This window comes from Triticum aestivum, chromosome 1D (genome assembly GCF_018294505.1).
Source record: "Triticum aestivum cultivar Chinese Spring chromosome 1D, IWGSC CS RefSeq v2.1, whole genome shotgun sequence".
NCBI lineage: Eukaryota > Viridiplantae > Streptophyta > Magnoliopsida > Poales > Poaceae > Triticum > Triticum aestivum.
This window is the reverse complement of record NC_057796.1, coordinates 52,779,420-52,793,820: the sequence shown is the minus strand read 5'-3', so window position 1 is coordinate 52,793,820 and position 14,401 is coordinate 52,779,420. Positions and strand designations below refer to the sequence as shown.

Sequence of the window (14,401 nt, the reverse complement as noted above, 5' to 3'; positions counted from 1 at the left end):
CTGCTGCTAAGACATATAGCAGCAGCGTTTGTCCATTCCAACGCTACTGCTAATATAGCTAGTTGTAGCGTGTTTACTCTCCATCGCTACTAGTATTTTTTTTAGTGTATTTATACGCCGTTATACAAATTTTGGTACAATACCAATTATGAGGTTGTTATATCAATATGTCCATAACAGTGTGTCAAATGAAGGTGGATTAGATTCAAATGGAGGCAACATATGGTGCATGTCAAAAGTATACTACTAATCCAAACTTGATCTAGTTTGGACTAGTAGTACTATTTCGATGTGCACCACATGTTGCCTCCACTTAAATCTAATCCACCAACACAAGCTATTTAATCATCATCATAGTCATTACCACCAACAGTAGCTATTTAATCATCATAATCATAGTGTAGCACACATCATCATCTTCAAACTCATTCTAGCTAGCTAATCACCATCAACACTAGCTGCGGTAGCTATCTAATCACCACCAACACTAGCTAATAATAATCATCATAGTCATTACGACCAACACTAGCTATTTAATCATCATAACTCATTTCTAGCTAGCTAATCACTCTTGCTGCTCTCTCTCAGGTAAAATAGCATAAAACATGTGTAGCACTCCTGCTTCATCAAGTTGGAGCATGCAGATGGACATGTCTCCTAATCGTGGGCTGCGCTTCTCATTTCTGCCCCCTAGTACTTTTCTGCGATCGTTCACAATTTTGCTCCAGTCTTTCACTATTAAGCATTCCTCGCTATTAGAAATCCTGTATGCACTAAAGTGCATTGTAGGATATCTTGGCCGCAAGCTAACAATTCTCATGCGACCTTTAGTCTCGATCCAATGAGGCACAACATTCATCGGGAGTCCCTGTTGAAGAACATCGTATAGTAACATACTCAGCAATGAAGTTTAGCTTAAAAAATAATGTATGCAAAAGATGCACTGAGGACAAATAGTAAAAATCTTACAATCTTTCCTAAATAGATGTTACCGTAGTTCAGTACGAACACTATTGGTCGCACGTTTTGAGTACTATGATTTTAAGTCCAGAAAAATAATTTGTCTTGACAGTATGAAGATCCTCAAGCCATGAAACATAATGACCTATCTCCTCGCAGTTTAGTTCAGCCCCAGGACAGTGGACGGTCATGTCTACCAAGCGCCGGACATGTTTGCTTGAATGAAAATAAGCTGTCAATAGAAATTAGTTGTCAACTATTTTTGAATAAACAATATCGAAGACATAAATTTGGTTGAGAAACTCACATAATGGTATAACTGGAGGCGTCTGCACATCGACCCAGATGTCGATATTACCTTCAATATCATTTTCGGGACGAATATCAAAGGTGATAACCATATCAGGCTCAAATGCATAAGCCTTGCATAGTGCTTGCCAAGTTTTGCATTCAAAATAGGTGTAGGTGTCTGCGTTGTATAATTTTGCGTGGAAAGTATAACCATGCTCGGTCTTCAAGTTAACTCTCTTTATCTCCGTAGTTTCCATACCACTGAAACCTATCTTATCCAAGACAAAAACTCTTGCATGGCAGGGGATACGCTAGTAGAATAGTAAAAAAAATCAAATTATAAGTTGAAACAAATGAAGCAGATGTCATGCTTAATTACGAAAAAAGACTTTTTGTTGTGACTTACTGTATCCACTTCGAAGTTCTCGTCCAGCTTGATACTGAAGCACCTATCATCATCTAGGAAGATTCTGTCGCACAGGCCGCGCTCGTCTTCGTAGTATTCGCAAATACTGAAATCCTTTTCGTCGTCAGACATTTCCTATGTTCATAGTTGAAACATTAATTGAAAATCGATCGAAGGCAACTACCAGGATACTCAACACACAAATCCGGGGCACTCGATATTTCCTACATATTCTGGCACAAGTCATGCCAAAATTCACGGAAAAATCCGGCATGACCTTCGCTAAAATAGGACATATCGAGCGCCTGAAATTTGTCGGAACGGAAATGAATCAACACTCCGGCAAAACATAGGCCATTCGGAGGTGTAACCTGCAAAGCCACTTGGGCAAGCACATATCCTATTTGAGCAACACAAGATATACATTTCAAAATATCTTATATGACTCATATTGACATGAGCATTTAATAAGCAAAACCAAATCGTAAAATAAATAAGTATTCAAATTAGCATGCATTCAATAAGCAAAAGTAAATCATCTCATGCGTCCGTACATCGTCGAATATTATCACTAATACATCCAGAATAGTATCATACATATAACATCACTAATACAACTAAAACCCTAGCGCACGACGGGTATCGGCGCGGGCGGTGGACACCCACAGAGAAGGAACCATCACAGGATCATAGCTCCAGTGAGATCCCTGGAGAACCTGCCAGGTATTGGAGAACCTGTGCTCCAACGCAAACAAGTAGCGACGGACGTGCGCGTCCTCCTCACTGACACGGTGATGCACCACCTCCGCGGGGTCCTCGAGCCTCTGGACCGTCACTGGCCCACGCGACCGCCACCAAAGAAGGTTCGGGTCAACGACGGGCTGACTCCTCACCAACCTGCGCCCCCCGGTAGGTAGCGCCTCCCAGTACTACCCAGGCGGAGCCCAGTCCCGGACATGGCCCATCTGGTGATGCAGGTGTCCTCCGCCGACTCGACGACGAGGATGCGGGATAGGCATCGTCGACGTCGATGCGGGAATAATTGCTTTAACTAAAAAAATAACAACAAATGTGACATATTCAACTAGTTCTATTAATTCAACTAGTTCTTACGATTAAATCTAGTCAATTAATTCTATACCTAATAAAATGAATAATGACATAAAAAAGGCCTATGCTTTGCAGGAATGTTGACTCCTTCCCGGTGCGGCAAATCCCGGGCACTCGAGATGTCCTAGTTTGTAGCACAAGTCATGCCGAAATTCACGGAAAATTTCGGCATGCTTTTACTAAAAAGTGGACAAATCGAGAACCTGAAATTTGCCGAAACGGAAATGAATCAACATTCCGGCAAAACATAGGCCACTCGACTTCATTCCCTGGAAAAAACAAAGCCACTTGGGCACAATCGAACCACTTCAATAATGGAATATGCAAATGAACATCAATGACATATATCATATAACAAGAATCTTGTTTTTTGTTTACATAGCAACAATTAGTTTAACCAAGTTTTTGAAAGAAAAACAATTCTGTTTTTTGTTTTTTGAATGAAATTACTGTTTAGGCATTTTCATAAAAATTTGCCCTAGCTAATTTCCTGAAAAAATTGCTAATCATTTTTCCTAAATGCAAAAAATGCCTACTGCCCTAAACAAATCTAGGGTTCATATGAACACCTAGGGTTCATACGAACATCAACACAGCATCAACACATATATGAATTGCCCTAGCAGAGAGAGAGAGGAGGGTAGGGGAGAGGAGAGGCAGAGCCTTACGGTGACTGCGGCGAGGGAGGGGCAGGCGGCGTCGAGGTCGGGGTCGGGGCTCGAGCGCGCGGCGGAGGGCGGCGTCGAGGTCGGGGCCGGGGGCGGCGTCGAGGGTGTGCGGCGGGCAGCGGCGGTGGTGAGGTTGAGGGCGGCGGCGGGCAGCGGCGGTGAGGTCGAGAGCGGCAGGGCGACGACGGCGATGGAGCAGTTGGGGGAGAGGGGGAAGTGGAGGGGAAGGACTTAACGAAATTTTGAGCCCGCGCGGCCGGGGGTTAAGTCAAACTAGCAGCAGCGCGTTTGGCCGGAACACACTATAGCTAAGTTAGCTATAGCGTGTCAAGCGAAATGCGCTACAGCTATTCCTTTCTGTTTTATAATATCAATAGGGCTTTGCCCTGAAAAAACGCTATTGCTAAGTCTAAGCATGTAAAAACTTCAAAAATATACATTGGTCATCATTGATCTTTTTGTGTAGAATCTAAAAAGTCAATATGAATCCTCATAGTACCTGTATAGGCACTGGAGTAGTTCAATGAAGACCAAGTGCTCGAGATAGTTTAAGAAGTAACATATTTAAGGTGCAATACTTAGCAGCAGCGTGTTTTGAAGAAAAACGTTGCTACTAAGTACTTTAGCAGTAGAGCATCCTTGGAAGGGCGCTACTACTATATCTAGCCCGGGGGCAACGCTGTGGCAATTATAGTAGTAGCGCTTGTTTCACCTAGACCGCTACTGCTACCGTGCTATTAGTAGCGCGGTTTCCTAAAGCTCTCTACTGCTAATTAGCAGTAGCGTCTGTTTTTAAACCGCCCTGCTGCTAAGATTCTGTGTATAAGGTTTTCCCTAGTAGTGTTGCGAAGCAGGTGTTCGAGTTCTGTGGGCAGGAGGTGTCTGTCACCCAGGTGTACAACCATCTAAGGAAGTGGAGAAGTCGATGGATCCAAGTGTCCAAGCTAAGAGACATTAGCGGCGCCTCATGGGATGAGTACACTTGCTACATAGTTCTGGAGGCAGAGCACTACGCCGACCATGTCGCGGTTAGCTCACAACCCTCTTTCTTTTCATACTGTCCACCATTGCCTACTCATAATCGCAACTAACAACACTTGTGTTTCATTCTTAGGACCACCCAAAGGACGCTGAGTTCCTCAATACACTCATACAGAACTAGATGCAGCACATCTTCTCCTTCGGGCTGGCAACTGGGAAGCATACCATGGGCTCGGAGGAGCCTCTTGGTTCTCCCATGCCAGACTTCCCTGGGAACCCGGACGTCGAGGTCCTTGATGGCCCTGACAAGCCCTTCGTGAAGCCCTTCGACAAGCCATTTGACCCCGTCCATGATAGGAAGAGGAAGAGAGGAGGTCTGATGGAGGAGGAGATCAATGTCTTTTGCAGCATGACTGAGGCGGTGAAGGAGGTGGCAACAGCCATCAGGGAGTGCAAGCCCCTCGACGTCCACCCTGACCTGTATGGCGCTGTCATGACCCAGGGTGGCTTCAGCGACGAGGCTCTCATGGCAGCTCTCAGCCACCTGCTTGACAACAAGGCCCAGGATGTTGGGTTCATTGCCATGGCCGACGTTCACAGGGTGCTGTGGCTCAGGAGCTGGCTGGGCAAGCACTACTACTAGATCCCGACGGCGATGGCGGTGGCGACGACGACGACATACATTTTGTGTAGTTAGGGCTGAAAAACTATTTGATGGTCTGTATATTTTGGTGATGTGGTATATACTAACCCCTCACGCTGATGGTGAACTTGCGGTGGTAGGACGACACCCACTTTTAGATGTGGTGGTAGGTTAACACCAAGGTAGTGCTAGGTAGAACTTGCTATGCCGCATGATCATGCATGTTTTACTTCTTCTCTTCTGCTCCATTATTGTTTGTGTACTACTTTACTTGCTACATGTGTGCTCCATTGATTTGTTGCTTCAACTCTTGCTCTTGTGCATTGCTAGGGCAAGTGGTATTGCCGTGTTCATCGGTAAGATTCCAGAGGTTTATAGTTCATGGGAAGAAGCCAGTGCACAAGTGACAAGGTTGAGGTGTCAAGATGGATCGTCAGTTTGAGCTGAAGCTGAAGAACTTTATCATCTTCGCCCAGTTCATCACCATTGCTGTGCTGTCGTGTTGGTGTGCTAGGTGTGGGTAAGCTCACCAACTAGGGTACAAGATAAGCATAACATGTATGCCTTATGCAACCAAACGCCGTGTTCATGTGCCGCTTGGGCCAATGTAGGCAACCAAACAAAGTGCACTTGCGTATTACCTAATGCACGGACATTAGATGCAGGCAACCAAACAACTTGCAGATGACGTATTAGAGCCTATTTTTGCTCAACCAGACTGGGTTGAGTAGTGTATGCGATGCAGAAACTGTAGCAAACGGCAACCAAACACGTCCTAAGTATCATCAATTTCTAATGCCCACGTATATCAAAAAGGACTTCCATGATGTAGAAGTTTCCCTCGAAAGGAAACACACAAATCGTGTGATAGGAAAATGGGACCCACCAAAGAATCACGGCTCATCCCAAGCTTCCACTGCGTACGAAGACGAAGGCCGATGTCCGGCTTATGCTCCACCACGCCGATGCGCCGCTCCCGCATCCGCCTCCACCTCTGCCGCTCTTCCTCCTCCACCTCCATGTCGCAGTCCTCGCGCTCTTGGTCTCTGCACGCTGCATTTGCCGTGGCCACGGCAAATGCAGCGTGCAGAGACCAAGAGCGGGAAGACGCACACCACCTGTTCGACGAATTGCTACGGCAGGCGATCCCGGTCCCGGGGCGCTCCCTGAACGGCTTCCTTGCCGCCCTCGCCCGTGCGCCAGATTCTTTTGCCTGCAGTGATGGCCCCGCCCTCGCCCTCGCCATCTTCAACCGCGTCTCCTGAGAAGAAGCCGGCCTGCAGGTGGCCACGCCCACGATCTGCACCTACGGCGTCCTCATGGACTGCTGCTGTCGCGCCCTTCGTCTGGACCTTGAGCTTGCCTTCTTCGGCCGCCTCCTCAGGACCGGCCTGAAGACAGACCAGGTCATCGCGAATGATGGCGAAAGAAGGAGGTCTCCGCTCCCCTGACGTGGTCACATATAGCACAGTCATCCATGGCTTCTTTAAGGAAGGCAAAATAGGCAAGGCCTGCACTCTATTCCATGAAATGATGCAGCAAGGTGTTGAGCTTGATGTGGACGTATAGCTCGATTATTGATGCGCTGTGCAAGGATGGAGCAATGGGCAAGGCAGAGTTGTTCCTTTGGCAGATGGTTGATAACGGTGTTCGACCGGATAAAGTGACATATACTGTAATGATCCATGGATACTCCACTTTGGGCCAGTGGAAAAAGGTGACTCAAATGTTTAGAGAAATGACAAGCCGGGGTCTTGTACCAAATACTGTCACTTGGAACTTGTTCATGGCCTCCCTTTGCAAGCATGGAAGAAGCAAAGAGGCTGCAGATACTTTTTATTCCATGGTTGCGATATGGTCTCATATTCTATTCTGCTTCACAGGTATGCTACAGAAGGATGCTTTGCTGATATGATTAATCTCTTTAATTTTATGGCAAGCAATGGTATTACACCCAATCGCCAGATTTTCAACATTTTAGTTGATGCATATACTAAACGTGGAATGGTGGACGAAGCTATGCTCATATTTACTGAAATGCAAGGACAGGGGGTGAGTCCGGATGTAGTCCCCTATGCAATTGTAATAGCTGCATTTTGTAGAACGGGTAGGATGGATGATGCCATGGATAAAGTCAATCAGATGATTGGTAAGGGAGTACAATCAAACACAGTTGTTTATCATTTCCTAATTCAGGGTTTTTGTACGCATGGTGATTTGGGGAAAGTGAAGGAGTTGGTTTTTGAAATGACAAACAAAGGTATTCCTCCTCCTAACTTTGTGTTCTTCAGTTCAATAATAAGTAGTCTATGAAAAGAAGGAAGGGTTAAAGATGCACAAGATATCTTCAACTTGGTTGTAGAAATAGGTGAGAGTCCTGATGTCACTACATTTACTTCACTAATTGACGGATATTGCTTAGTTGGCGAGATGGAAAAAGCTTTGAGAGTACTTGATGACATGGCATCCGCTGGCATTGAGCCTAATGTTGTTACATATGGTACACTTGTTGACGGCTACTGTAGAAGTGGAAGGATTGATGATGGGTTGATGCTATTCAGAGAAATGTTGCATAAGAGAGTTGAACCTACAACTGTTACCTATAACATCATACTGAATGGGTTATTTCATGCTGGGAGAACGGTTGCTGCAAAGATGTTCCATGAGATGATCAAAAGTGGAATAACAGTGAGCATTTCCACATACATGATAATCCATGGAGGACTTTGCAGGAATAGTCATGCTGACGAAGCGATCACCCTGTTCCAGAAATTAGGAGCAATGGATGTGAAGTTGGATGTTACAATACTCAATACCATGATCAATGCAATGTTCAAGGTTCAGAGAAGAGAAGAAGCTAACGATTTGTTTGCTGCAATATCTGCCAGTGGATTGGTACCTAATGCTTCTACTTATGGCAAAAATATACAAAATCTTCTAGAAGAAGGATCATTGGAAGAAGCTGACGATATGTTTTCATCAATGGAGAAGAGTGGTTGTGCTCCCAGTTCTTGTCTTTTAAATTTTATCATCAGAACGTTATTGAAAAAGGGGGAGATAGTAAAGGCTGGAAATTATCTCTACTCATATAAAAAGCACACTTGATGGTGATGGTGTGCCTGCCATCTAGCAATTCCGACCATCCGATCGACGTCTAACGCATCAAAAGTGATGTTGGCACTTTAGCAAAGAGACGCCCGCTAGTCTCCCTCTTCCAGACCGATCCAGATCCATCCACATCCAATGCCTCGTCTCTACAGCGGGAGCCACCACCACCACAATCTCCCCTCCACCGCCTCCTTTCCCGTCTCCGACACTGCTAACAACCAGAAGTACGGTGCCAACGTCGTCGGTTCCTCAACGCCTCCCATGCCTTCTCCTCTACCGCAGCAGTCCGCCACCTACCATCACACCAGCTCCCCCCTCCTCCTCACCGTCTCCTCCAGCCCCCTCCCCCATCTCCTCCGATGCCACCCGCTACAAGTGCGTTGACGGCTGCGCGCTGCTAATCCACGGCGGCGGTGCCATCAAATACTACCGATTCACCTCGCCGTCGGCCATCCCTGCCACCCCGGTGAGCTCCAACCCCCGCCATCCTGACATCCGCCGTCGGCTGCGAGTGTTGTGGCGCCGACAGCGTCCTCGCTAGCGCCATGTTTGACTTTGCACTGTCGCGTCCTAGCTCATGTGCTCGTCAGCAAGGTGAAGCGGCCGGAGATTTGGGCCAACATTGATGACCGAGATAGGGCCATGCCGAGCTGCGAACCAGCAGCGAGGAGGCTCCTCCGGCACTCGCGGCATACACGACACGGGGCGAGCGACGTACACGGCGAGTCGGCTCCCCTGGCGCTTGATTCAACGGCATCGTACACAGCGGTTGGCGGCCCTCACTATCACTGCCGACCTGCAGCGTGTCATCGGAAGCTAGCAGCACTGCGTTCGCTCACGGGCACCATCGGCGGCGTCGACGCGTGCGTCCGACCGCGTGAGCTGCAGGTGGATAGCAGGAGCGAGAGCATGCTTTGCTTCTGAAAATGGTCCACAAGTTCTTGAATCAATGCAATATCCCATGGGTACATTTGATCTGGGAATCTTATTACCAGAATAGCCTGCCCCCTGGTGAGAATGCCCAATGCTCATTTTGGTGGAAGGATTGTCTGAAGCTGCTGGACACCTACAAGTTACATTCTTCCTGTACTCCTGGTTCAGGCAAGTCAATCTTGTTTTGGAAGGATAATTGGGCTGGGAATACATTGAATTCTCAATGGCCACAGCTGGCCTCCTTTGCCCTGAATCCTCACATGTCTCTGCATCAGATCATCAATATTGAGGACACTTCATCACTATTTCATTTACCTTTTTCAGTGGAAGCCTTCGAACAATATCAGGAGATGCTTGGTCTGCTGCAAAACTTCCCCACTCTGGATCAAAATGATACTTGGCGATTCCCTTCCGGTGTAACGTCCTATGCTGTGTCAAATACATACATAATTCTTATGGGGGAATTTCATACCATCCCTGCCATCTCCTGGTTATGGAAAGCTAATTGCTCTTAGTTGAAGCACAAGATTTTCTTCTGGCTTCTCATCAATGACAGACTAAATACTAGAGGGATGCTCCTGAGGAAGAGTTTCTTCATTGACGACTACTCTAGGCACACCCTACTGAACTGATACCAGTGACCCATGTTCATCAAATTGATTTACACTCTTCTGTATGGGAGCTTGGACGAAAGGATTTATCATTTGGAAACATTATGTTTGATTGTGCTCTTTATATACCCATCGACAATATAACATCACTTGATCAATGTCATACATTTTTTTACCGTTTGTTAGCAACATAGACTCCTCACTATAAACAATGTTTCACCGAAAAGAGCTATGCGGAGTTCTCCAACGTCTCCTGTACGGAGCGGCAATCCAGAAGGCGATGGTGAGGGCGACGCGGGCGCGGCGGAGGTAGGCCGGCAAGGTGCGGCGGAGTGGACGCTGGTCCAATCGGGCGTGGCGCTGGCGGGTCCTGCACTCAGGGAGGGGCGGCGGGACGCTCCGGCGGGCGCTGGCGGCTAGTCCGGCAGTCGCTTTTGGGCTCTGGCAGGGGAGGAATCGGAGGATGAGGCGGAGGCTGTCGTCAACGGTGAGGGCCCGTCCGAATGCTCGGTGGGGGATTTCGTAGCCAGGGCGGTGGTGCTCGGGGGTGCGCTCCACTCTGGTCGGCGGCGTGCGTTCGCGCCAGGAGGTTGTGGCCCTTGTCGGCGTGGATCTCAGGCGCGGTGGACTGACCTTGCAGCCCCGGAAGCGGAGGACGGTCTCCTGCTCTGGGCTGAGCCGCAGGGCCCAGGGGTGGCTGCTGCGCCGGCGTCGGCGGTCCTGGCGGCAGCGGCGGCGCCGGGGTCGCCTGACCCTAGGGTTGGGGCCATGGAGCAGGAGGGCCAGGTGGGCCGGGATGGCACCTAGGCAGACCGGCCCACTTTGGGCTTGGCTTTGGCCCAAGTGGCTACGGTCTGTCTGGGGCATGGCTGCCAGGATCCTTCTAGGCCAGGGGTGGTTCGCACGGCCCGGTCGGCCCAAGCCCAGTGGCGCGGGTACTTAAGTGGTTGTGGCTGCCCAAAGGAACCCTAGATCCGACGCAAGGGTTTCCAACCACCAAATCGGAGGCGAGACGCTTTGGTCACTCCGCCCGCTCCCTCTTCCCCATTCCCCCTCCGTCGCCCCTCGTGCGCTCCTTCGCCGAGGTGCTGGCCATGGGTTCCAAGGCTGACCAGCAGGCGGGCAAGTGCCCCCTTCCCCCTCTCGATCCTGCGGCGGAGCGCGGCCGCGAGCGCGAGCTTCACGCGCAAGCCAAGGTGCATGGCGCGGCGCGCGATGGGGAGGCGGGTGGCTGGGGGCCACCGTCGGCGTGGTGGTTGAAGGACCAGGAGTGCAAGAAGCGGAAGAAAGAAGAGCACAAGAGGAAGGGGCTCGAGCTCAAGCGCATCGAGGAGATGCCGCAGTTCCAAGGCGGCCGGATCGGCGACCCTTTCGCGGCGAAAAAGAAGAAGAAGTACAAGGCCGCGGGGCAGCCGGGTTCCAAGCCGCCGTCCGCGCTACAGGAGGGGTCTTCCAAGGGCACAGCGGCCGAGCCAATCCCGATGGAGGAGGCCGACGACAGAGAGTGCTTTAAGTGTGGCCGGGCGGGGCACTTTCAGAGCACCTGGAAGTTCACGCCCCTCTGCATCCTCTGCTCCCAGGAGGGCCATGTCTCGGCCTGCTGCCCCTTGTCGGTGTCAAAACCGGCGGATCTCGGGTAGGGGGTCCCGAACTATGCGTCTAAGGTCGATGGTAACAGGAGACGGGGGACATGATGTTTACCCAGGTTTAGGCCCTCTCTATGGAGGTAATACCCTACTTCCTGCTTGATTGATCTTGATGAATATGAGTATTACAAGAGTTGATCTATCACAAGATCGAGATGGCTAAACCCTAAAAGCCTAGCCTGTATGACTATGGTAATGAGTATCTCTTCCTCCGGACTAAGTCCTCCGGTTTATATAGACACCGGGAGGATCTAGGGTTACACAAGGTCGGTTACAAAGAAGGGAATCTACATATTTGGTCGCCAAGCTTGCCTTCCACGCCAAGGAAAGTCCCATCCGGACACGGGTGCAGTCTTCGGCCTTCGTATCTTCACAGCCCATCAGTCCGGCCCATGGCTAATAGGCCGGATGCCCGAGGACCCCTTAGTCCAGGACTCCCTCAGTAGCCCCCGAACCAGGCTTCAATGACGAGGTGTTCGGCGCGCAGATTGTCTTCGGCATTGCAAGGCGGGTTCCTCCTCCGACGGCTTCCAAGTAATGTATTCGGCTTTTAATTCAATGCCGCACCCCTCGGCTTCTGTGCATCGACGACTTCAGCTTCCACGTGTCGGGCGAATGCGGACGGTCAGGGTATTTTTTGCAAATAACACCCTGGCCATGCAAGAAAGAGCGTCTATTTAAAGAGATTGGGTCTCAGATCCATTCGGCACCACACGGAGAAAATTATCAGAGATTGCCAGGAAAGACCATTCCAATATGGCTAGCACTCCTAGCTCCTCCTCCCGTTTCGACCCAGAGAAAGGCGAGTGGGAGAGGTGCTCTGTGTCCCACAGTCAATTGGTGAAGTTGCAAACGCAGGGATTTCTCCCCCCTGCGGATCTGGTCCCTGTTCGAGCAGGGTTGGCTTCCTTCAACGGCATAACCCAGGCGGAGGATTTCCCCAATCCATTTGCGGGGGAACGAGTGTGCTTTGTCCCCTATCTGCCGAGGGGCGTGGGATTTCCAATTCACCCATTCCTCCGAGGGCTTCTCGAGTATTATGGCCTCCAGCTGCACAATTATACCCTAGCCTCCATCCTGCACATTGCAGGTTATGTCGCTTTACGCGAACTATTCCTGGGTTGTGAGGCCCATTTTGATCTGTGGAGAAGGTTGTTTTGTCTTGTCCCGCACAACCACGAGGGATCGATATTTGAAGTGGGCGGGGCCAAAATATGGAGCATTGCTGAGACCGGATACCTATCCGGCACACCGAAGAAAGCTTTCGAAGAGTGGACCTCTGAATGGTTTTACATCGATGATGTCGTACTTAAAAATCCAGTCTAGAGGGGTCTCCCCGAGTTTACAAGTGTTCCTCTGAAGAAACGCCACAGCTGGCGCCCTCGGAGCCTCGAGGAGGAAGATAGTGCGGAAGTTCGCCAACTCCTGAGCAAGATCAGGACGCTTGCCCAGTCTGGATATACGATAGTCGAAGTGATGGCGACCTCCATAGTACGGGGAGTCCAGCCACTCCAATACAGAGGACTTCCCATGTGGAACTACAATGGGGAAGATGACACCTCCCGCTGTGGCGGGAAAGGCCCGGACACCCCTGCCACCCTAGCCAAAATGTTGGCCGAACTGTTCAAGGGTGAGGAAGAGGAGTTCCTGCGCATCACGCACAGAGAAGGATATTCCATATACAGTCCTCCTAGCTGGGTAAGCCCCCAACTCTTCTGCTCTACTTATTCCACTCCCTGAGCTTTGTTCAATGAATATTAACCCGTCCATTTATAACAGCACTGGCGAAAGATTTCCGAGGGGCTTCATAGCCCCGCCCCGCAGCCCGAGGGCTACAATCGGGACCTTGACCCCAGATTTGAAGAGGATCTGGATATATTTTGTGGTGCTTGAGAACGGGACGTTTTACCAAACGAGCTATGATGGCATAGAGGTGGCCATCATCGCCGACTATCCCGGTCTTCTCCCCGCTTCTCAGGTAAGTAATCAGGAGACACTTTGTCCGAGAGGGTTTTTCTCATTCTTCCTCACCCACCGCACCATCCTGTGCTCAGAAGGGGAGGCGTTCGACGCGTCGTGCTGCCCCAGGGGCATCTCCAAAGAGAGCGGCTCCCATGCCGGGCAGGCCTTCGAAGAGGAAGGCAAAGAGCGATACGGTCGGGCCTTCCTTGAAGAGGTATGGGTTCGCAACTATGCTCTTTTTAGCAGTCGCGTCCAACTGTGACTCATATGTTCATTTTGTATCAGGAAAAAGGTTCGACGGACTATGTCCGGGGACCCGACCAGTCGTACTCCTAATAACCAAGATTCGGTCCCAGCCAAAGAGACGGGGTCTGATATGGGAGTGGCGCCGGACTGTCCTTCTGCCGAGGGTTCGGAAAATATGTCCGTCACCAATTCGGAAGTGGAGAGCGCCATGAATCACCGGTGCCGGAGGGCCGTTTTACGAAATCCCCGCTTCTCAAAGGAGGCATTCGGTGCCTTCAGCTCGGCTGATGCATACATCCGAGCTGCTCGAGATGGGCTTAACAGAGCCACCGGGCAGCATTTGAAAGATGTGCAGGTAAGTTTACCTTGTCCGAATTTGATAACCATGTGCCAGTAGCCCCCGAGACTTGAAGCAGTTGGGACAAATGTTTTAAGGATCGATGTATAACCAGGTTCTTACGGAGAAGAATGACTTGCTAGCCCAAGAGCTGGAGCAGTGCCGGACACAGCTAACTGCTGCTACCACCGAACTGGAAAAGTTCAAGTAGGCGTCCTCTGGTGATATTTTCCTCCATCGAGAAACAAAAAATGATACGCCAGCTATGTTGAACCTGCTGCTTGTCTCATAACAGGGTCATCGGACCAACTGGAAGAGGAACTGAAGGCTGCTCAAACGAGCGAAAAAGAGGCGAAGAGACAACATGCCGCAGGCGAGCGCGTTCTGACCCGAGTCAGAGAGGAGAAAAACAAACTCTAGGATTCAAACACCAAACTAGGCGAAGAACTAAAAGATGTGTGAGCCCAGCTAGCCGACTCCGTGAAGGATAACAAAAATC

The 14,401-nt window shown here is 49.8% G+C and overlaps 1 long non-coding RNA gene across 1 annotated transcript; it reads left to right on the top strand.

Moving 5' to 3' along the window:
- The first annotated feature begins 8,088 nt into the window (after positions 1-8,088).
- LOC123180230 (uncharacterized) lies at positions 8,089-9,873 on the top strand. Its single transcript, XR_006490785.1, has 2 exons — positions 8,089-8,633; positions 8,742-9,873. It is a non-coding gene; the product is annotated as an uncharacterized lncRNA (long non-coding RNA).
- Positions 9,874-14,401: the final 4,528 nt, after the last annotated feature.